The following is a 23,589-nucleotide window of genomic DNA, read 5'->3' as shown; positions in this document are numbered from 1 at the left end:
CAATAACAGCAACAACATCAATGGCGGGTGGGGGGGAAGATCACTGCCTGGAGCAGTGGATTCATAGTGCAGGCTCAGAGCCCCAGCCCACATAACCCTCGAGGGAAAAAAAAAAATATGGGACAAAGGATATTTTTGTTTGGACTTACCACACATAACAGGAGTATAGAACATTTATTTAGCAAAAAAACATTTGGTTTTCATGAATTACAAATGAGGTCAGTAATAATAAAGCACCACATAATTTTTTTTTGTTGGCACAATCCATTATTTGCAGATGTTTCTTCCTCTTCTTGTTATGATTGAAAAGCAGTGCACAAGCATATAGTCCCAGTTTATCTGAATTTCTGAAATTTGAGACTGTCTCCTTACAACAGAGGCACATATATGCCTTAAAATATTGTATCACAGAAATCAATAACCTTTTGAAACACTGATCATATTTTTACTTGGTCTCTGATTAGATTATAAATGTTTTTTTAATAAAACATAGTTTGAGTAAACAGAAGGAAACATATATTTTACAACAAAATACAATTACAGACATAATAAGTATTTTTTAGTGATAAACACAGAGAGAACATTATAGTTCTAATATTTCCCTTTCTTTGTTTTATTTGATTCTTGACAAGACTGAATTAAGCAGCAGCCAGAAGGCACAGAGTAGAAAAAACACTTCTCATTTTAGTAACTTTTGTGCTTGCTTTAAATTGATCATTTGTTTCATTGGCTAATCCCTAAGTAGAGGGCATTTCCTTTCCTCTTACACAATTCTCAACATTAAGTTGAATCTTCACCTTATCACCTCAAACCAATAAGTACTTTTTTTTTTTCCTTGTGAAGAAAAAAGGAAAAAGATAATCAGCTCCTACTTCTTGCTGGAGCTGTCTGCATTTCAACCCCAGACTCTGAATGGTTATCAGAGTGCCCTTATGATATTTTGCACAATAGGCCTAGTGTTCATGACTCTTACATAGAGAACCCAAAATAGCTTTCAGTAAGCAGTGACATGCTGAGTGCGATGGTACTAAAAGCACAAGCATCTGTAACTCAGAGTGATGTGGCTTGTAACATCTGAGGAGGAACTTAAGAAGCAAAAGAAAATAGGAGAGTTCCTGCTCATCTTCCTTTTGTGTTGAACACAGGTTTTTTGGCTTTCCGTGTCTACCAAACTCCTCAAACTTGAAGATACACAGGTAAGCATGTGCTTAGCTGGCATGTATTGAATTATATAAATGATCCCTTAACAAGTTTTCAAAAGTACCCGTAAAGCTATTTACTAGTTTCTAATTTTGCCAGGAAGAAAAAAAAAAACTTCAAAATGTTTTAAAATTATGAAATGCATGTTGATTTTTATGGGAAGTAGATATCTTTGAGAATAATTTAGCATCTCTACAATTCAGATTGAGGGAAATAAAAGTTGCTTATCTCTAAAAATACTGAAAACATCAAGTCCCTAGGGAAGAGTGACTCACTACTGCCTAATTTCTTTATACAGTTTGTGTGTGTCTTAAAAAGTTACTGTGGATTTACTACTGTACTAAGAGATTATTAATAGTAAAATTGACATCAGAAAATGTGTATTTATGTAATAAAATTTTAATATATTTTATTTATTTTTTACAATCAAAATGGGGCTTTCTGTGCACTTGAATAACATTAGAAGGTTCTTTCAAAGAGCCTTCTATTATGTTTAACATAGAATTATTTTCTTTTCCGCAATTTTGCAAGGCTTTTGGGCAACCAGACACTCTAGTGACATTTGGAAACTCCACAGAAAAAGGTCTAAGTAATCAAGTATGCTATATTGATCATATCAATAAAAGTCAGCATTTATAGTTAATATGACTAGAACAGTCAAATGTAATTTCCAGTATTATGCATTCTGCATATAATAAGATATCTAACTATATAAATATGAATACAACAGATATACATTAAGAGAATTCAAAATGTGAAGTACCTTTAAAATTGTTTTAATTTTATGTTACAAATAGTTTTAATTTGTGAACTCATCATCTTATTAAAATATTTCAATGTAAGTTTTCCAAAGTGATTAAGCAAACCTGTAACTCGTTTATTTATGAAACTGTGTGATGAAACTACATATATATATATATATATATATATAAATAAGATAGAAAACACATTTTTCTATACTCTACAAATATATATTTTAGCTCTATGGGTTCATGTTTTGAATTTACAAAGCTGTAGAAGAAATTATTGCACATTTAATAATATATGTTGATATTTGCAATGTATTTGTCATATCATGTAATGTGCTATGATAATATGCATGCATATAGTAGTTTCTTTCAGTCTAGACACTTTAAGTGTTAAAGTTAGCAAATGTACATCTATAAGTATAATTTTGTATAAAATTTTACATTTTAATTAATTGTATAAAAATTTTACATTTTAATTAAATGTTCAGTTAATTAAAATTTTACATTTTAATTAACTGAACATTTCTATTTAACAAATTTTATAAACAATAAAATACTAAGATAAAATATATACATTACAAAATTTAAAGTGTAGAATTAATTCATTGAAAAATAACCAGTTCATGTACTTTTGAAGTAATGTCTAACATCATATGAAATTATCTTTTTCTTTATATATGGTTTCCACTTTACTAATGTTTTTATAATAGTGAATGAATTGTATCAGATTGCAACTCAAATTGTATTTATTTTAAAAATTAAATTTAGTAGTTCTTTCTTGTTGGTCTAGCAAAATATACTTTTATATCTTTATATATATATACTGACATACCCATACAATGTGTAGTATTCTTTAAAAAATTTTTTTAATCTTTATTTGTTGGCTAGAGACTGTCAGAATTTGAGAGGGAAGGGGGTGACAGAGAGGGAGAGAGACAGAGAGACACCTGCAGCACTGCTTCACCACTTGTGAAGCTTTCCTTCTGCAGGTGGGACCAGGGGCTCGAACCTAGGTCCTTGAGCACTGTAATGTGTGCGCTAAACCAGGTGTGCCACCACCTGGCCCCTCAATGTGTAGTATTCTTAAAAATACATAATCTACTTTTATTTTTTCATTTTGTTATATCTCTTTGAGTCTCTCCAAGATACTTGTACCAAAGGAAGTTTTGAAAATAAGTCAAGTAATCAATTAGAAATAAAGATAATTTTTGAAGACATGGATGTCACATTCTAGCTACATATGGTCTGATAAATGATAGTCTGGGGCCAAGCTATACTTAACTCATCATGTGGGTTATATAAGTCACTAGTCTAAGACCCCAGTTTGAACCCCAGCACCATATGGGAGGTGCTATGCTTCAGGACTATTCTCCTACCTCCCTCCCCCCACCCACACACATCTAATCTGGATGAAATAGTGACTAGTAGTTTTGAAATGATGAATAAGAAGATTCTGGCAAAAAAAAAAAACTATTTAGTATTATGCTTATATAATTGATATTGAGTTTCTCTACCAGTTGTGCTCTTGATAAGAATCTTTTAATCATTTTGTTACATTTATGGTGTTACATATTAAGTAGCATTTAGCATATTTTTGAATAATAGGAAGACATATTGTCCTTTTATGAATGGCATACTTATCATTTCATATACCTTTCTTTAGATTAAGATGCACTGCTACTGACCTAAGTATCCATTATAGAGCCATGATGACGAGAAAGAGAAAGTGGAACTGTTGCATGACATTATGATGATTCCCTTTAACACCCATGATCTTCTAGTATCTTTATCATTACTGATGTGTAACAGAGCTTGAAACAAAAGCACATAGGGACATGATAATCTTATTCAAGTAAACTGATAGCTTGGTGATTTGACAAATGGATTAGTTTTAATGAAAAGACATCAAGTATATTTCACACTTTCTTTCTTAGAAAACTCAAATACCTAGAATATGTTATTCACTTTTCACTCTCAATTGAGATAATTCAACTAAAATTATCTATTATCTGAATTTTCAAAACTTACAAGCAATTTATTTTTTTGAAATCATGAATGTCCTTCTAGAGAATCTTATATGACATAGAAAGAGAACTGTTATACTTTATAAAATATTCCAGGATTAGTAAAACACAAATGCTTTTTTATTTTATTTTTTAAAATCACATTAATTACATTCATGTATCAAACAATATCTTAAGGTAAAACAAATAATTTTCAGAGACTTTGCCTTGGTGGCTTATGTAAAATTTGTCATAATATAAAATCACCACATGCATAGTTTATCAAAACCTTTATTCAGAAAATTTATTCTAAATGAACTTTGTAATTTTCAGGGTAATATGTTAAAGTAAGAATAATTTTGGCACATTTGTAATGACTTAATATTACCTAGGTAATTTTCCTTAAGTGCAAAACTTAGACATATCATTCCTCTTTAAATGAACAAATTAAACATAAATCATAGAATAGGAATCTGCCATCATTTCTTTCTCTTTTCAGAGAGTGTTCATGTATTTGACCTTGAAAATGTGAGGTGGAGAATCTCACTTTCTTTCATTAAAAGAAATACTAAACATATGAAATATAGCAATTTGTAAGTATATGACAGTTTTAATTTTTCCACTCAGAATTGATTCCATTTAAAATAAATATATATTATGGTATATAAATATCTATGTGTTTTAGTGCATCAGAAATAATCTACTTCTTCGATGAGATAACTAAATGATAATGCTCTATTGTAATGCAAAATAATTAATAAGATAAAGATGCCTCACTTTGTGTATATTTTAACTGTGGAATTTTCACTTCACACTTATTTAATTAATGGTGGTTTCATTATGCCACCAAGATTCATTTTATGACTACTTTACTCCAGGTTAAATTTATCAGATCTCCAAAACTGTACCTTATTTATTTCCATTCAAAAGTTTTTACTTTATTAAATTTGTATTTTATTTGTTGGCATTGTAAATCATTTGTTGGTACTCTACTATCTGCAACGTTTTAATCATTAGTATTAGATTGACAACAAAGAAATAGCAATTATACATCAGATTTCCTTAGCACCGGTTCAGTAGAATATTTGACAGTGTGACAGGAATCTTCTAACTCCCTGAATTCCACACACTCACACATTGGAATAAATATGTCCTGTTTTTTTAGACACCATTTTGTATTTGTGGGCATTATCTTACTTATGTCTATTCATAAAGTAGAAACAAATTAGAAAGAATTATAAAATAAAATCTACTTGAGAACAGTGAAACATAAAACATAATTCATTGAATTTAGATAGAGTCTCAATTAACTGTATTACACATGGGATTCTAATGTTATGAAATGACAGTGAAGGGAAAAAGAATAATGTTTTTATAATATTAGGTAGAGAATTATATGGTATAATCTATGTTATATAATTTATTGCGCATAGTCTCTGTTTGTTTGTTTGTTTGTTTTTGCCTCCAGGGTTATCACTGGGCTTGGTGCCAGTACTACGAATCCACTGCTCTTGGTGGCCATATTTTTCATGATATTATATTATATTATATTATATTATATTATATTATATTATATTATATTATATTATTTTATATTATATTATTATATCCTATGCCCACTTTGAATCTACTACTCCTGTGGCCATTAATTTTAGAATTAATGGTAGAGGTCAGGACAGATGCTGACTATGGGTAGGACTAGATAGCATAATGGTTATGCAAAAAGACTCCCATGCCTGAGATTCTTTTGGATTGGACAGAGAGAAATTTGGAATTTTATGTGTATATGCAAACATCTGTGTCTGTAACATATTTTTAATTATATATTCTTTGGTATTCTGAAAGATGACATTGCCTGGTATGGCCCACCTGGATCCCCTTATCTTGATTTTTCAAAATGTCTTCTGAACTCAACTCAATCATGTGGTTACAGGTTCAGAGTTTGACATGGGAAGCACATATAAACAGAACTGAACATTCAGGAATCCAGTAATAATAGTACTAATTCTTCCTCAGTGATGCAAGTTAAATTGTTGGTGACCTGTTATTCAAGTAACACTTAGAATGTTAAGAGTTTCAGAGTGTTATAAGTGGGTCAAGAATGTGTTATCAGAAAGGAAAAAAAAAGATAATTACTACTGCTCATAGTGAATCAAAGTTCAGAACTAATTGTATAGGTCAGAAAATTCTGCTAAATATAGGTAGGGGTATATGATGGTTATGCAAAGAGACTCTCATGCCTGAGGCTCTGTAGACCCAGATTCTATGGACTGTACCACCATAAGCCAGAGCTGATCAGTGCTCTGTTAAAAAAAAAAGAAAAGAAATATGCTAGATGAACTGAAAAAGAAAATACACAAATCAAGATGCTCTGGGGAATAAAGGAACCAACTGGGAGCTGGGGGGATTTGCAGTCCTAGTGAATGTTGCTGGGGAGAGATGTAAGTTGGGGGTAAACACGTTTTTCAGATTTCCATCAATGGGAGATGAGAAATTGTATCCATGTTCCAACAGCTGTAAGGTTAACCATTAATCCCCCCAATAAAGTAAAAATTAAAATACTCTAGTATATATGTGTGTAAAATCATCAATTTGAGCATTTTATGAAGAAAAAGGAATACTATATTATCAAGAATTGACACAGAAATGATAATAAGAAAAGACGGCAATGAAAACAATTCAAGTACTAATTGTTTTCTATATGTATCAATGAAACTCCAGAAAATGTAGTACCTTAATTAAATACCCAAGGAAAAGAAGAATTATTCTATGTATTCCAGAAAACTTAGCGAAGAGGACTTAAAATCAGTGATTAACTAAGAAATGTATCCCCTTTACATATGGGGGAATCAATTTTGAAACCAAATTTTAGGATGCAGTTCATAATTTAGTATATACAGATATTTTAAATATTGTTGTCCATCTCAAACAGTTTCTTAAATTAGTGTTACCTCAATAACAATTAGTTTTTTTTTTTAAATTATTATCTTGGGAGTTGGGCGGTAGAGCACCACGTTAAGTGCATGTGACGCAAAGTGCAAGGACTGGCGTAAGGATCCCGGTTCGGTTCGAGCCCCTGGCCCCCCACGTGCAGGGGAGTCTCTTCACAGGTGGTGAAGCAGTTCTGCAGGTATCTGTCTTTCTCTTCCTCATTCTGTCTTCCCCTCCTTTTTCCATTTATCTCTGTCCTATCCAACAATGACAACATCAATAACAACAACAACAACAATAACTACAACAACAATTAAAAAATACTTTATTATCTTTATTTATTGGATAGGGACAGGCAGAAATTGAGAGGGAAGAGATGGGGAGAGAGACAGAGAAACACATGCAGCCCTGCTTCATCACTCCTGAAGCTTCTCCTCTGCAGATGGAGGCTTGGGGCTCGAACCCAGGTCCTTGAGCACTGAAATGTGTGCCCTCCTCATCACCCAGCCCCAATTAAAAACTTTTCAGTACAACTGAAGATAGGAAGATTTCCTTCAAGATGTTTATCTCTGAATGGCATATCTAAAACTGATCCAATTGTTTTCCATACTGTAGACCGGGTAACCACCTTCCCCCCACCTTGGTAATTGCTCTTGGAGTGATGCCTATCTACTAATGTGAATGTATCACATGAATGAGAAAATACCAAAGGAAAAAACTCCAATTAAAATCAAGAACTCCTAAAGATGAAAGATTTTAATCCTTTGTATTAAAAGTAGACGGGGAATAAAAGCATTACTTCAGTATACAATATTGTGGTCGAAATATTCTAGAAAAAAAATTAGAGCTGAGTTGAACCAAAAAACCACGTCTTGACATGCACATATGCAGGAGTTAGCTCAACCATACCATATGTGTACAGGCATATGTGTACAGGAGATGTGTAGTTTGTGTATTACCATAATACCCAAACAGGAATTGCACGCTTTAGGCTGCTAGCTCAAATACTGTTTTGGAAATTACTATGCAAATGTCCCTGTTCTTAGCATAATATATTTATTTCAGACTCTGCCTCTATTCAGTCTCTAGTATTCTTTCAAATTAAACATGCTTTTAAAAATGTTTTTATTTGGGATTAATAGTGGGTTACAAGACTGTAAGATTACAGTGAATAGTTTCATACCACCCCACTACCAGAGTTCTGGATCCCCATTCTCCCACCTCCCTAAGAAAGCCAACATTGTTATCACAGGTTTGCTTACTCGCAAACAGTTTGCTTACTTCTTCTTTTCCCAAGTTCATGTGTATCAGGTGGCAAGATGCCACATATGAGTAAAATCATCTGGTGTTCGTTTTGCATCACTTTACTTATGTTGTTAAGCATCTTTCTGATTGCAGAGTAGCATTCCATGAAATATATATCTTATAACATGTTTATTCAGTCATTTGCTGATGGGCATTTAGGCTGCTTCCACTTTTTGGATGTTGAGAATAATGCTGCTATGAACATAGGAGTGCATATGTCTCTTCTAATTAGTGTTTGAGTGTCTACTAGATAAATGCCTGAGAGTGGAATTGCTGTACCATAAGGTACTTCCATTTTTATTTGCTTAAAGACTTTTAATATAGTCTTTCAAAGGGGGCTGTGCAAATTTTCATTCCATCCAGTAACATATCAGAGTTCCTTTTTTTCCCCCCACAAACTCTTCAATGCCTGATATGTTGATTTAAGCCATGTTCTTAAGTGTGAGACTATATCTCAATATAATTATAATTGACAACTCCTTTTTTAAAGTTTATTTATTATTGGGTAGAGACAGAGAGAAATTAAGATGGCAGGAGAAGAAAGTGACACCTGCAGGCCTACTTCACCACTCATGAAACCTTTTCTCTGCAGGTGAGGACCAGGGCTTGAACCTATGTACTTGTGCACTGTAAAGAGTTCACTTAACTAGGTGCACCACCACCTAGTCCCCACATTTCCTTAAAGATAAGTGAAGTGGAGAATTTATTCATGTGTCTATCAGCCATGTGTATCTCTTCTTTAGAAAGCTGTTTAATTCTTTGGCCCACTATTTTGTTGGGATATTTTTACTTCTTTTGTATATCTGATCAATTCTATATAGAAATTTGCTATCAGTCACATATTAGATGCTTGATCCGCAAGCAAATATATTCTCCTATTTACTAGGTTGCCTGGTTCTTTTGCAGTTTGCTTTTGATGTGAAGAAACTCTTTTGTTTCATATCACCCCATTTTTTATTCTTGTTTCCCTATCCCATTCCCAGGGAGTTCAGTCTCCAAATCCATTTTTGATGTAAAGGTTCTGCAAAGTTTCACTGACACGTTCTTCTATAAATTTTAGAGTTTCTGAGAGTCAGGTGGTAATGCAGTAGGTTAAGGCATAAGGATCCCGGTTCGAGCCCCTGGCTCCCCACCTGCAAGGGAGTTCCTACACAGGCGGTGAAGCAGATCTGCAGGTGTCTGTCTTTCTCTCCCCCCCCATCTTCTCCTTCTCTCCCCATTTCTCTCTGTCCTATTGAACAACAACAGCAATAACTACAACAATAAAATAACAAGGGCAGCAAAAGGGAATAAATAAATATTTTTTAATAATTAGAGTTTCTGTACTAGTACCCAGATATGTGATCCATTTTGATTTGGCTTTGATGTGTGGTGTATGGTGTAAAGTAGTCTAGGTTAACTTTTCTACATGTGGCTGTCCAATTTATCCAGCACTATTTGTTGGAGAGACCTTCTTTGCCACAGTGGTTGGTTGTGGTCCCTTTGCCATATAGAAGGTGGTTATATATGTGTGGGCTCATTTCTGGTCTCTTTATTCTGTTCTATTGATCCAAGTGTCCATTTTTATCCATGTACCATACTGTTGTGATTACTATTTCTTTGTAATATAGTCAAATTGAGGAGTGTAATACCTCCATATATCCTTTTTTCCCCCCTCAGAAGTATTTTGGCTATTTCTAGTTTGGTTCTATTACTTTAACAAGTCTTTATTCATATCTATCGGCATACTGTCCAAATAAAGTGTTATATTTAGGGAGTCGGGCTGTAGCGCAGTGGGTTAAGCGCAGGTGGCGCAAAGCACAAGGACCGGCATAAGGATCCCGGTTCGAACCCCGGCTCCCCACCTGCAGGGGAGTCACTTCACAGGCGGTGAAGCAGGTCTGAAGGTGTCTATCTTTCTCTCCTCCTCTCTGTCTTCCCCTCCTCTCTCCATTTCTCTCTGTCCTATCCAACAATGACAACAACAACAATAATAACTACAACAATAAAAAAACAACAAGGGCAACAAAAGAGAATAAATAAAATAAATATTAAAAAAAAATTTAAAAAAAAGTTTTATATTTCACTGGTCCTCCAGCTTTTATCTAAATCTGGCCCATGTAACTGTTTCAGTACCTAACATATAAACTGACTTTGATCTTTCATTTGTTTCTTATATTAAGTAGATATTAATAATAATTATCTCATTGAGTTATAGAGAACATTATCAAGAGAATGCATAAAGTGCCAATTATGTAGTCAGTGGCTATTAGTAGGCATTTCACAGCCCCCATCTATTTTTTCCAATAAACTTTACTTTTAAAAGGTAAAGGAAAAGGTTCTCTTCCTACGTGCCCTGCAAAAATATTATCACTCTCTCTGTCCTTAGAGCCACATTTTACTATTTGATTCACACTTGCTTTACAAGATCCATTATTTCTGGAGGGCCGGCTGATAGCACAATAGTTCTGCAAAAGACTCTCATGCCTGAGTCTCTCAGGCCCCAGGTTCTATCCTCTGAACCATTATCCTCAGGCCCCAGGTTCTATCCTCTATCCATTATCCCCCACATATTTTGATCCCAATATAGAAAGATATGCATCTGTAAACTGATGACTAGGAATCCTTCATCTTATGTGTAAAGTACTATTTTAGAAACTGTGATTTTAAGAGTTTTTTTTTTCTTTCTTTTTTTTTTCCCCTAGCTTAGGAGTTGCTATAACACTGTAGTGTTTTTGGGTATGTTATTTTGGCCAGATCTACTCAAGAGTTTTCTAAAGATGTAGGCATATATTAATTACAATCTGTTTATTCTCTGTGAGATGCTGGCTTTTGTTGAGCTTAGGTTCAGCTTTCTGCAAAGCTTCTGGAATACATTATATAGTTTTCTAAGTTTTCACAGATGGAATAATTATCCTTATATAACCATGAAGAGGTCATCTAAAAAATGATTTCTAATTAGATTCAGTTATAAGCTGTGTAAATGCATAGATTATAATATTTCTCATCCCCTAAATCATAATTAGTCTTCTTTGAAAACATAATTGTTCTGAGTCTCACCGGGATCATTTCCAGTTATGTATGTCTTTGCAACATCACATACTGCTTTAAGCATGACAATGTTTATTTGTCATAGACAGTTAGCCATGCTTGGGAAAAAATGACTTTGAAAATACACATAGCATGAATACATTAGGGAAAGATGAACCCTGAACTATTTTGCAGTAGTCATCCATAAAGTTTTTATATGTGTGCATTTTTGCAGAAATAGCAATAGTGAAGTACTTAAAAGTTTATTAATAAAAACAAGCCCTGGTACTGGACATGGTGTAGAACAATGCCTCAGCTATAATTTGTATATCACTTTTAAATAACTAATAAAATGTTGTGAAACAAACAAATAAAAGAAATGAGTATTTACCATCTATCTAGGATAGGCTGTTAGATTGTGGAGTTATCCAACTAGACTTCCAGAGAACTTCAAATGTTTCAGATCATATTTTTGGTACACCAGCTAATTCAGTCAAGATAAATCATGCTATATTATAAGCACTGCCACTATCTGTATTTACTCCAAGAGACAACCGAGGCACTCAGCCATTAAACTATCTTGCTTTTTTAAAAACATTTCATTATTTATTTATTTTGGATAGAGACAGAGAGAAATTGATAAGGGGACAGGAGGGAGAGAGAGAGGTAGCCAGAGAGACCTGTAGCACTGCTTTGCTACTTGTGAAGCTTTTCCCTGCAAGTGAGGATCAGGGGCTTGAACCTGGTTCCTTGAGAACTGTAGTATGTGCACTCAACTAGGTACACCACTGGGCCTCAGTTTTTCCTAACGTCTAGCAGATTTCAGTGGTATAATTAATCTGTTAGTAATACTTGCTTATCATACTATTAAAGCTGCCTTAGGAACATTTCACCTCAATTTATTTGGGAAAATCTGTCATTTAGAGTGACCTGTTGGCTATCCCACCAAAAGCAATATACACATTCAATGCAATTCCTATCAAAATCCATATGAATGTCTTTGAATGAATATAAAAAGTGCTATAGGGTTTTTAGCTAGAATACCAGAAGACCAGCAGTTGTTAAAACAATCAAAGAAAAAATAATGGGAATGGAGGCATCACATTCTGTAACTTACAACTACATTCCAGGATTGTAGTAATCACAGCTGTGTTAATACTTGAACAAAAGTAGAATTGCGATATTCTACAGAATAGAATTCTCCATATAGAAATAAACACTTACATTTATGGACAGTTAATTTATAACTCAGGTTTCTAGAATGTTAAATGGAGAAAGAAAACTTCTTTAATGAATGGCATTGGGATAAAATGGGTAGCTACATGAAGAAGAATGAAACAGGACCAGCACAAATCACCATGCAGAGAAGTAAATTCAAAAAAGATTAAAGGCTTAGATGTTGTACCAAAAAACATAAAATACACTGAAGGAAGCATTAGCTTTGGAACCTTGAGTTGAAGAGCAAGAAAAACAAATGAAAAAAAAAAAACACAGATATTATATCTAACTGTACAGCAAAAAGAACCATCATTAAAATAGTGATGCCCTGCAGAATGGGAAAGGGTGTTTAGTTGCTACATAGCATGCAAAGAGCTAGTAACTAGCTTATATAAAGAACTCACAAAACTCAGAAACAAGATTACGAAGAACACCATTAAAACTGATGGATAGAATTGAACAGATGCCTCGTAAAATAACATTCAAATGGTCAAAGGGCATATAGAAATGCTCCAAGTCACTGGTCACCAGAGAACTACTTATCAAGAAACTCTAAGATACTATCTCACCATTGTAACAATGACTACATCAAAACATTTATCAACAAGTGCTAGCAAGGGTATAGAAGAAAGGAACTTGTCTACAATCTTGATGGGAGTGCAAATTAGTGTACTCCCTGTGGAAAACAGTTTGAAGATCCCTGAAGACATTTATTTATTTACTTATTTGTTTTTTAAATATTTATTTTATTTATTCCCTTTTGTTGCCCTTGTTGTTTTATTGTTGTAGTTATTATTGTTGTTGTCGGTGTTGGATATGACAGAGAGAAATGGAGAGAGGAGGGGAAGACAGAGAGGAGGAGAGAAAGATAGACACCTGCAGACCTGCTTCACCGCCTGTGAAGCAACTCCCCTGCAGGTGGGGAGCCGGGGTTCGAACCGGGATCCTTATGCTGGTCCTTGAGCTTTGTGCCACCTGCGCTTAACCCGCTGCGTTACAGCTTGACACCCCCTGAAGACATTTAATGTCAACCTTCTATATGACCCAGCAACTCCTTTCTTAGGCATCTATCCTTTTCAAAAAGATATGGAGCAGGGGCTGGGGGTGGCATTTCTGGTTAAACTCACATATTACCATGCCCAAGGATCCAGATTCAAGCCTCTGCTCCCCACCTGTGGGGAGGTGGGGTGGTGGTGGTAGTGGGGGCAAGTTTAAGGAGAAATAAAGCAAGTACTTCAGTTGTCTCTCTGTCTCTCTCCCTCACTATATTCCCCTCCCCTACCAATTTCTCTGTCTTACCAAATAATGGAGAAAAAAAAGGTCATTGAAAGTTGTGGATTCATCTTGCAAGCACCAACCCCCAGGGATAACCTTGGTGGCAACTAAAAACACTGTATATATGTCACACTCCTATTCCTGACAGTGCTATTTGTAGCAACCAACATTTGGAAACAACACGAGTTCCCAACAGCAGATGAATGGTTACAATGGTGACATGTAGACATAATGGACTATTACGCAGTTGTAAGAATTGATGATATAATCTCCTTTGATACAACAGGAAGAGAGGATCATGTTTTGAGAGGAGCAGAACAATAAACACGGGTGATCTTACTTACAAATGGAATTGAAGAAACAAAGAAAAGGATAATACAGGGTTAAATCCTTAATTAACTCTAGTTTATTGCAGCAGATTTAGGAACATAAAAGAAGAAGGGGGGCAGGCTGTAGCACAGCAGGTTAAACATATATGGCATGATGCACAAGGGCTGGCATAAGGATCCAGGTTCCAGCCTCTGGACTCCACACCTGCAGGGGGTTCGCTTCACAAGAGGTGAAACAGGTCTACAGGTGTCTATCTTTCTCTCCCTGTCTCTATCTTCCCTTCTGCTCTAGACTTCTCCCTGTCCTATCCAACAACAATGACAATAACAAGGGTAACAGGATGGGGAAAAAAATGACCTCCAGGAGCAGTGGCTTTGTAATGCAGGCACCTAACCCCAGCAATACAGCAATAACCCTGAAGGCAACAACAACCACAAAAAAGATAGACAGGAGGAGCATAAGGGGAGGTTGGGGACCCAGGTCCATATGATGGAATTTGGGTCCCCAAAAGGACACAAGATGGTTTGGTTGAGGGTACCATACACTGATGATTTATTTTGGAGTAATATACTGATGTGTCTGGGACAAAATCCTGCACGTCAGTATTTCCTCAATAAGTAATATTGGAGTTGAGAAAAGAAGAGCAATCTTTTGATCTTCAATATGGTGCTAACCAAAATTTATGTAAAGCCACTCTATAATCTGTAACATATCTAGGTGTGCATATGTGTTCACTGGGTAAATAGGAAAAAATCAGAAATCTATCATGAGGAATTTTCAACCATTGATAAATTTTCAGTTCAGGGATGATATTTCTAGCTGCATCTAAAATCAGAACATCAGGGCCTTCTCTATTTTTGTGTTCTTAAAAATATAATGATGAAACCATTTTCTTTGTTTCTAATTCTCTTCTTTTACTGAACTTTGATGCTTTTGTGTTATTTTAAATGTAGCCGTTGCTGGTTGATAAGCTGTATCTTATACTTATTTCTCGTGTGACTGTTATACCACCTGTAAAACAGTTTGTTTGAAATCCTTTTGTCTTAAAATTGTTCTTATGAAAATATATAATATGGAAAAATTAAGCAATTCATTAGTTCCACTAAAAATATTGTATTTTTTACTTTATTTCATAAAGAAATGTAAAGGTATTTATTGATACTTTTTTTTCTCACTGTGTAATGGTAAAAGTTTTCAATTCTCCTAGCTGACAAAGAAACAAATGAATAAAGACAGGGAGAGAAACAGAGCTACCTGCAGACCTGCTTCACCACTTGTGAAGTGACCCCCTGCAGGTGTGTCCCAATGCTCAAACCCAGATCCTTTGCATGGGTCCTTTAGCTTTGTACTATGTGGATTTAAACCGGTGTACCACCACACTGCCCCAATTTCAAGTTTACCTCTACCCACAAATCACTAAATCCGTCATTCTGACTTACCTTTACGTACTGTTTTAACATCAAAAAAATCATTAAAACAAATGTGTGTGGGGGGTGGGTGGGGTGGGTATGTCTTTTAAGAGCTAGTGGAAAACATTTTATTGTGTCTAGCTTCCAGACTGATCCATATACTGCAATGGTAGTTGATGGATCCTTATTCATTTAAAATAAAATGATTCTCAGCGACAGTTGTCACATCTGTGCAGTTTCTTTTTTCAATTCACTAAAATGTAAATTCTATTGTACCTTTCTAAGACTGAGTTTCTAGCCTTAGTATTGCTACTGCCTAGCCAATTGGTGTTGGGCAAGTCATGTACAATTTCTCAATGTACATTTCTTCTTGTGAGACTATGCTAATGCCTTTAGTAAATGGACTTTTCAGTTTTAGAGTTAAAAGAACATACTTGGATATAATGCACTCATGATCTGGATACTAGTATTCAAATATCAACTATATAATATTATTAAATGCTGTATTAATATCAAGTTGATATGATTTCTATGCATTCTGAATGTTCAGATATATGCCGATTTGTTTTTATATGATACAAATTTATAAACATACCTATTGGTAGTGAGATGGCTTTGAAAAATACTAACAGAGACACCTTAATAACATTCACAATTTTTCTATATGGAAACACTAAACAGACTTTTTTTTTTTTAATCAATTATTCACCTGACTGGGAACTATAACCAGGGTTGCAGGTATTGGGTGAAATGAGCACTGTTCACTTTTCTCATGGGTCCATTCCCGACTTGCTAATTCTTAGCATTTTTCCTTGTGAACCTGAACTTGACCCAGACTACTTGTTAGTCTGCACTGTTGACAGCTGCCAACAGTCTTCAATCATACATGCACCATTATTTGAAATGTTTTTCCTTTCCCCTGTAGTGTCTGACCATTATAGAAAATTTGGAAATCCACAAACAAAGCCACACTACTTCCCCATGTAGGCATACCTCCTGATGATATTGAATTGTTTCATGTTGAGGTTTAAATGAAAGGAGATTTACCTGCTTTATGAAATGGAGGTGCAAAAAAAATCCCAAATCAACTTAATTTTAAAATTAACTCTGAAATTTCAATCAGGCTGAGTCTGAAAAGAAATCTGTGCAGCATATGGTAGAAAAACCCACCTCGATTTAATGAGTGTTATTATTTGACACATTTACCTTAGACAACCTAAGGAGGAAAGACAATGTGACAGGTATCTATAAGCAAACGTTAAGTTCCCACTATCATGGTGATCACCGTAGAGATTTCTCTGAGTGTGTCATTTCACATGCGTATGCTTATGAATTTATAAAACATATTTATGACAATAGTCTTATAAGGTGTCAACCTGTAATTGTGAAAGTTTTATGAGTTGAACTTTCCTTATTCATCCTACTTACTCATATTTTATTCAAAATTGACTCACAAAGAACTATCGGGAAAGTTTTTTCTAGGTGTAAGGTAGTAAAAGAAATCATACTGATTGGGAGTCGGGTGGTAGCGCAGTGGGTTAAGCACACGTGGTGAGAAGCACAAGGATCAGCTCAAGGATCCCGGTTCAAGCCCCCAACTCCCTACCTACGGGCAGTGAAGCAGGTCTGCAGGCGACTATCTTTCTCTCCTGCTCTCTGTCTTCTCTTCTTCTCTCCATTTCACTCTGTTCAATCTAACAACGACAACAGCAATAGTAACTACAATAGGGAGCCGGGTAGTGGCGCAGCAGGTTAAGCGCACCTGGCGCAAAGCATGAGGACCGGCCTGAGGAACCCGAGGAACCCGGTTCGAGCCCCCGCTCCCCACCTGCGGGGGAGTCCCTTCACAGGCGGTGAAGCAGGTCTGCAGGTGTCTGTCTTTCTCTCCCCCTCTCTGTCTTCCCCTCCTCTCTCCATTTCTCTCTGTCCTATCCAACAACAACCACATCAATAACAACAACAATAATTACAACAATAAAACAAGGGCAATAAAAGGGAATAAATAAATAAAATATTTTAAAAAATAACTACAATAACAATAAAAGGACAACAAAAGGGAAAATGTATAAAAATAAGTCATTTTGATTAATTAAGTAAATTTCAGTATATTGCGGGTTTAGCCAAATTGTTTTAAATGACTGACCACATTTTTAAACTTTTTGAAGTATTTTCTCTTAGTTTTCTATTATATTATAGGTGCTCTTTAAATATTTAATGAACTGCCCAACATCTGTGGTGGCAATGCCAGTTTATATTACCACCAGCTGTGTATAAAAGCTACAGAAACTCCAGATCTTTGCAGAATTTGGTTTTATCAGTCTTTTAAAACATGACTATTCTAGTGAGGTTTTGTAATATTTCACTGTGGTTTTATTTGCATTTCCCTGTTGAAAAGAAATTTGCATTTTCTGGGACCTATATCCCTTATTTATTTTTTTCTCTGTGGTGTGTCTGCCTTCATGTTTAGTCTATTTTTTTCTACTGTAGTGATTTCTTTTTTATAACTGAAAAATTAAGTAAGCAGTTATATATTCCAGATGCAAGTCTTTTATCAAATCTGTAACTAACATATTTTCCCTGTGTCCACGAGTTACCTTTTTATATTCTTATTACTGCCTCTGATAACTTGCATGGTGGCTCCGGAAGTCACCCAGGGTTTAGTGCCTGGAACTTATGAATGTTGTCTGTTATGGGTCAAGATAGGATTCAATTAATGATCTTTAGGCAGGGAGAATGCACTGTATTAATTTGAGTTCTAAATGCAATCAATGTAACTGGAATATAACAGAGTAGAAAAGGAAGAGATTGTTGGGAAGAAATGCCTTAATTTATGCATCTTCAGGTGTTTGTTTTTGTATTTATTTTAGTTTTTACATTTTTGTTATCTTTATTGTTTATTGAATAGAGACAGTCAGAAATCAAGAAGAAAGGGGGACATAAAGACAGAGATAGACAGAGAGACACCGGAAGCACTGCTTCACCATTTGCAAAACTTTCCCCTTGCAGGCGGGGGACCAGAGACTCAAACTTCTGCCCTTATGCATTATAACATCATGTGTGCTCAACCAGGTGCGCCACCACCTGGTCACCCTTTATTTTATTATTTTTAACAATAGAGAGATAGAGAGAAAGAAATTAGAGCTCAACTCAGCTCTAGATTATGATGGTTCTGGGAATTATACCTGGGATCTCAGTTTCAAGTGGGAAAAAATCTATTAGCTTTTTATTATTATTATTAGATAGAGACAGCCAGAAATTGAGAGGGAAGGGGGAGATAGAGAGGGAGAGTGACAGAGAGACACCTGCAGCCCTGCTTCACCATTCATGAAGCTTTTCCCCCTGCAGGTGGGGACCAGGGGGCTCAAACCTGGGTCCTTGTGCACTGTAATATGTGCACTCAACCAGGTGCACCACAAACTTGTCCCCGGGGAAATCCTTTTGCATTCCATTATGCAACCTTTCCAGCGCCACCTCTACATTTTAAAAAGACATGCTAGGGAAAAGATGATAACCAAGCCTCAGGGTACAGGAAATTAAACATTTATAAAACAGCCTAATCCAACCTCTGGGCCTGAATTGCACAGGCCTGGGGGATGCATGTCCTGACTGAATAACAAAGGGACATCTGGCTTGTCCTCACCTGGTGACCTGATGGAGGAGCCTGACCTTATGGCTAGACCCAGAGAGTAACATGGTATAATGGGTGGCTGGGAGCTGCAATGAGATAAGATGCAGGCCTCACCCCTAACCTCCATGTGCTGCCATATAGCTTGCTTGTTTTGATATTTAGTTTTTGAATCAATCTGTCTTTTCTTAGAGCCAACAATTGGTTAGCATGTAATTGATGGTGGCCAGATTAGCTAAATCACTTATAAAGGTATATATATATATATTAAAGTAATGAGAAACAGAGGGTGATTTGGCACAGCAGAGAAGGCAACAGTGGTGAAAACGAAGCAGGGAACTTAGAATCTACTACTCTGACAGCCATGAGCCAAGGAATGGAAGCCTGAGGTTCAGGTTGTACTGGATAGTCAGTCTATGGAGGAAGCAGAGTCCTGCTGAAGAGTGGGGCTTGGTCTAAAGTCATTTTTGGAGCTTTGTACTGAAGAATTATACAAGAAGGATGGGGGAAATAAACACTTTCATACCTGAGGTTCTGAGGTTCCAGGTTCAATCCCCAGCACCACCATAAAGCAGACCTGAATAGTGCTCTTCTCTCTCTCTCTCTGGCAAATAAAATATTTTAACTAAAAAAGACCTGTAAAAGAATAAATGCATACTTGTAAGCCATTGAGTTTGTGATAGTTTGTTACATTGGCGACAGGGGGTGGCCCTTTCTGCTGTGCAGAAGCTGTTCAGTTTGATGTAGCCACACTATCAAAGGAAGTGAGCAGAGGTTGAACTCACTCACATGTTTGCATTGGCTACATCAACACCTGACAACTTAGCTGATGGGATCAAAGAGGCTGAGATTGAGAAAAGTCTTAGTTGGCACTGACCTCTATTTATTTATTTATTTATTTATTTTCTTTTGCATTTGGGAACTTCAAGCATGCTTCAACACTGTTTTCTGCTTCCACTTATTAGAGATACCTGCTCTCCCCCTGCAGTGTTGATCCTCTATACATGAGTGTCAGTTCTCTGGCTGCATTCCAGATGTTTGTCTTCAGCCCACTGAAATCTCATCATGATGTGCCTTGGTGTAACATCTTCACTCTTTATGTTTGAAATGTGTTTAATATTTTCTATCAGTTTCTCGTTTGTGTTAGTTTTTAAAATAATATTTATACTTCTGTCTTCAAACCATTTTTCCCATTTCTCCCTTTCTGTCCTCTTCTCCTTTCACTGTCCATAAATATATATATATATATATATATATATATATATATATATTAACTATTCTACAGTCTACTGGCGTTTTGTTCTATTATTACTACTATTGCTACTGTTCCTGCCACCGCTTCTGCCACTACTACTGCTTTTGTGGTTGCTCAGACTTCACCACTCAGAAACATTTTTTTTTTTTTTATTTCTAGAGAAACATAAAGAGATAGAGGGAGAAGGGGAAAGATCTCACAATACGAAAGCTTACTCAAATGTGTTGGGGCTTTCAACTCTACTCGCTCTGAGATTTGTCTTAGATGGGCTACATCACTCTTCAATTTAGCTTTACCTTTTGATGGCAAGGAATAATATTTTATGAGTCATATGTACTGTATGTTTCATGCAGTTGCAGTTTGAACTCTATAATTTTTATTCATTTTTTTGCTTCCCTATTAAATATACTTGATGTTTCTTATGAATTATATAGAAAATGCTTTTAACATTCAGGACCAGCAAAGAAATTATCTATATGATTTCTGCATTACTTCCACTTGCTTGACAGAGAATGTTTACTATGGGTATATCTTCTGTCTTCCTGTTTCCTTTATATACCTGGTTATTTAGCTTGACTTTGAATACTTTGTAAATTTTAACTGATGGATACTTTTTTTTTCCCCATAACAGTTCTAAGTTTTGTTATGGAAGAGTTACTTTACTGAAAATACTCTGACCTTTAAAGACCTTGCTTTTTATGGGTGGGGGTAGGGCAGGGCAGTTTCTTTTTTCTCACCAATGCTATATATATTTCTTTCTTTCTTTTTTAATTTTTTTATATTTATTTATTTATTCTCTTTTGTTGCCCTTGTTTTTTTCATTGCTGTAGTTATTACTGTTGTTATTGATGTCGTCGCTGTTCAATAGGACAGAGAGAAATGGAGACAGGAGGGGAAGACAGAGAGGAGGAGAGAAAGATAGACACCTACAGACTTGTTTCACTGCCTCTGAAGTGACTCCCCTGCAGTGGGGAGCCGGAGGCTTGAACCGGGATCCTTACTCTCGTCCTTGCGCTTTGTGCCACCTGCGCTTAACCCGCTGCGCTACCGCCCAACTCCCTCTGTCTTTCTTTGCTTTTTTTTTATTGAGATTTTTCCCCTGAGGATATTGATAAGACACCCTAATTCTGTTACTGTGGGTTTGGGCTTCCTCTAATGCTTTCAAGTGGTTCTTAAAACAAATGAATGAGGGAGTTGGGCAGTAGCACAGCGGGTTAAGCACACGTGGTGCAAAGCACAAGGATAGTGAGGGTCCTGGTTTGAGCCCCTGACTCAACACCTAGGGGAGTTGCGGTGAAGCAGGTCTGCAGGTGTCTATCTTTCCCCTCTCTTTCTTCCCCTCCTCTCTTCATTTCTCTCTGTCCTATCCAACAACGACGACATCAATAATAACTACAACGATAAAACAACAAGGACAACAAAAGAGAATAAGTAAATATAAAAATATTTTTTAAAAAGAAACAGATGAATGAAATTTCCTTGCATTTATCATTTGAGAGCCAACTAGCTATTGAATCACTGGACAGTTCTCACAGGTTCTCTGATGAAGCAACTATCTCATTTCAGTAATTTCCCTTTCAAAAAAGCTGCCATGACATCTTCCAGCTCATCAATTCAGACAAAATCTTTATTCAGACGATAAATTTCGGCGATTATGAGACTCATCTCATTGGTTTCTTGTCTCTCAAGTATTGCTATCTTTTACTGTCTGATACCAAATGTCTTTAGGTTCATTGTCTAAAGCATTATTTTATTTTAAAATTCTTTCAAGCAATAAACACAACTGTTACTTTTACTTGGTGAAAAATACTATTATAAATAAAAGTTTTTACCAGATATAATTTAATCTATAAATTTTAGAATAGTTATTGTTGTTGTTGGGGTTTGTTGTTCTTGTTTGTGCCAATTTTTTAGTTTTTTTCTTTTTTTTAAAGAAGACATCTGACTAGTGAGACAGCAGATAGTAGTAGCCAGCATAATGGTTATGCAAAGGATTCTCATGCCTGGGACTCCAAGGTCTCAGGTTCAGTCCCTAGGAACAAAAAATATAGAAGCCTGGCTAAATAACTCACTTGGGTAGAGGGCCTGTTTGCCACACTGGGGTCCCAGGTTTGAGCTCACCCCCCCACACACACCTCACTGGGAGGAGCTTTGGTGTTAAAATATCGTCCTTCCCATCTATGCTTCTTTTTACTTGAAAAAGTTAACCTGGAACAGTAAAGCTCAGGCAACAAGAACAACAAAAATAGTGTCTGTAAGAAATGTATAGATCATCTTGTTTAGTTTATTTGTTTTTATATTCACTAAGAATGTTGACTGAGTATGAGGGTCATGTTTCCTTTTGTGAATTAGAATAATTAACAATGCTGTGCTCATAAATTAACATATTAATATAACCATAAAATTCAATGGGAAGTGTTCATCCTCCCATTATTTTCTGGAAGACCTTACACGTTTGATATTTTCTCCTTCTTTGTTTACAACTATTAATAATGTGCATACAAATATGTACCTGCAGATTATCTATCACAGTTACTGCATAATCCAGATTTTCCATGATGCCTTTTGTCTGTTTGACAAGCTTAATTTCTATATTTCATCTACGTTGCCAAATGTATTATCAAAAATTTATTTATACTATTCTTTTATTTTCATCTAAATCTTCAGAATGCAGGAGCTGGTCATTTTTATTCCTGTTGACTACTTTCTTTTTTATATTGGATTGATTGATTGTTTGGGTATAGACAGAAATCAGTTCAGAGGGGAGGAGAAGATAGAAAAAGAAACAGCTGCAACACGGCTTTACCCCTCCTGAAGCTTTCCTCAGCAGGCAGGGCCAGCGGTCTTGAACTTGGGTTTTTGCACAATGTATAATGTGTATTCAACTTAGTGTGCTACCACTTATTTGAATTGAATCTCAGTATTCTACTTAGGGTGAGAGTAGCATTTTCCATTCTGACTGCTTGTTCCATAAAATTTTGAAGCATGGACACTTTTTATAATTTTTAGTATATTTCTGTTTTTTTAATTTAATTAGTTATTGATTTTTTTCTTCCCTTTCTTGGCATTGGATAATTCAACTTTCATTAATAAAAGCATTTTAAATGTATCAAAATTTTATTAGGACACAGGAAGTGTTCATTCCCTGGGAATTTGTCATGTGCGGTTGAAAGGAAACTATAGGTTGCCTGTTGAACTACAGGTTGTCTGTTGTCTGCAAATCTTTAGAATTTTCACTTAGTTGATTACATTTCTTACATTTGTATATTTTCAGTGATCA

General features: G+C 35.5%; 1 protein-coding gene across 2 annotated transcripts in view; it reads left to right on the top strand.

Annotated features, from left to right (window-relative positions):
• Positions 1-999: 999 nt before the first annotated feature.
• CDH19 (cadherin 19) overlaps positions 1,000-23,589 on the top strand; it is a 77,180-nt gene continuing 54,590 nt past the window's right edge. For both annotated transcript variants that reach the window (XM_007524119.3, XM_060174014.1), the window contains exon 1: positions 1,000-1,204. The gene's annotated coding sequence lies outside the window, so the exon portion shown is untranslated. The remainder of the gene's footprint in view (positions 1,205-23,589) is intronic.

This window comes from Erinaceus europaeus, chromosome 15, assembly GCF_950295315.1.
Source record: "Erinaceus europaeus chromosome 15, mEriEur2.1, whole genome shotgun sequence".
In the NCBI taxonomy this organism is placed as follows: domain Eukaryota; kingdom Metazoa; phylum Chordata; class Mammalia; order Eulipotyphla; family Erinaceidae; genus Erinaceus; species Erinaceus europaeus.
This window is presented reverse-complemented; position numbering and strand designations above follow the sequence as displayed.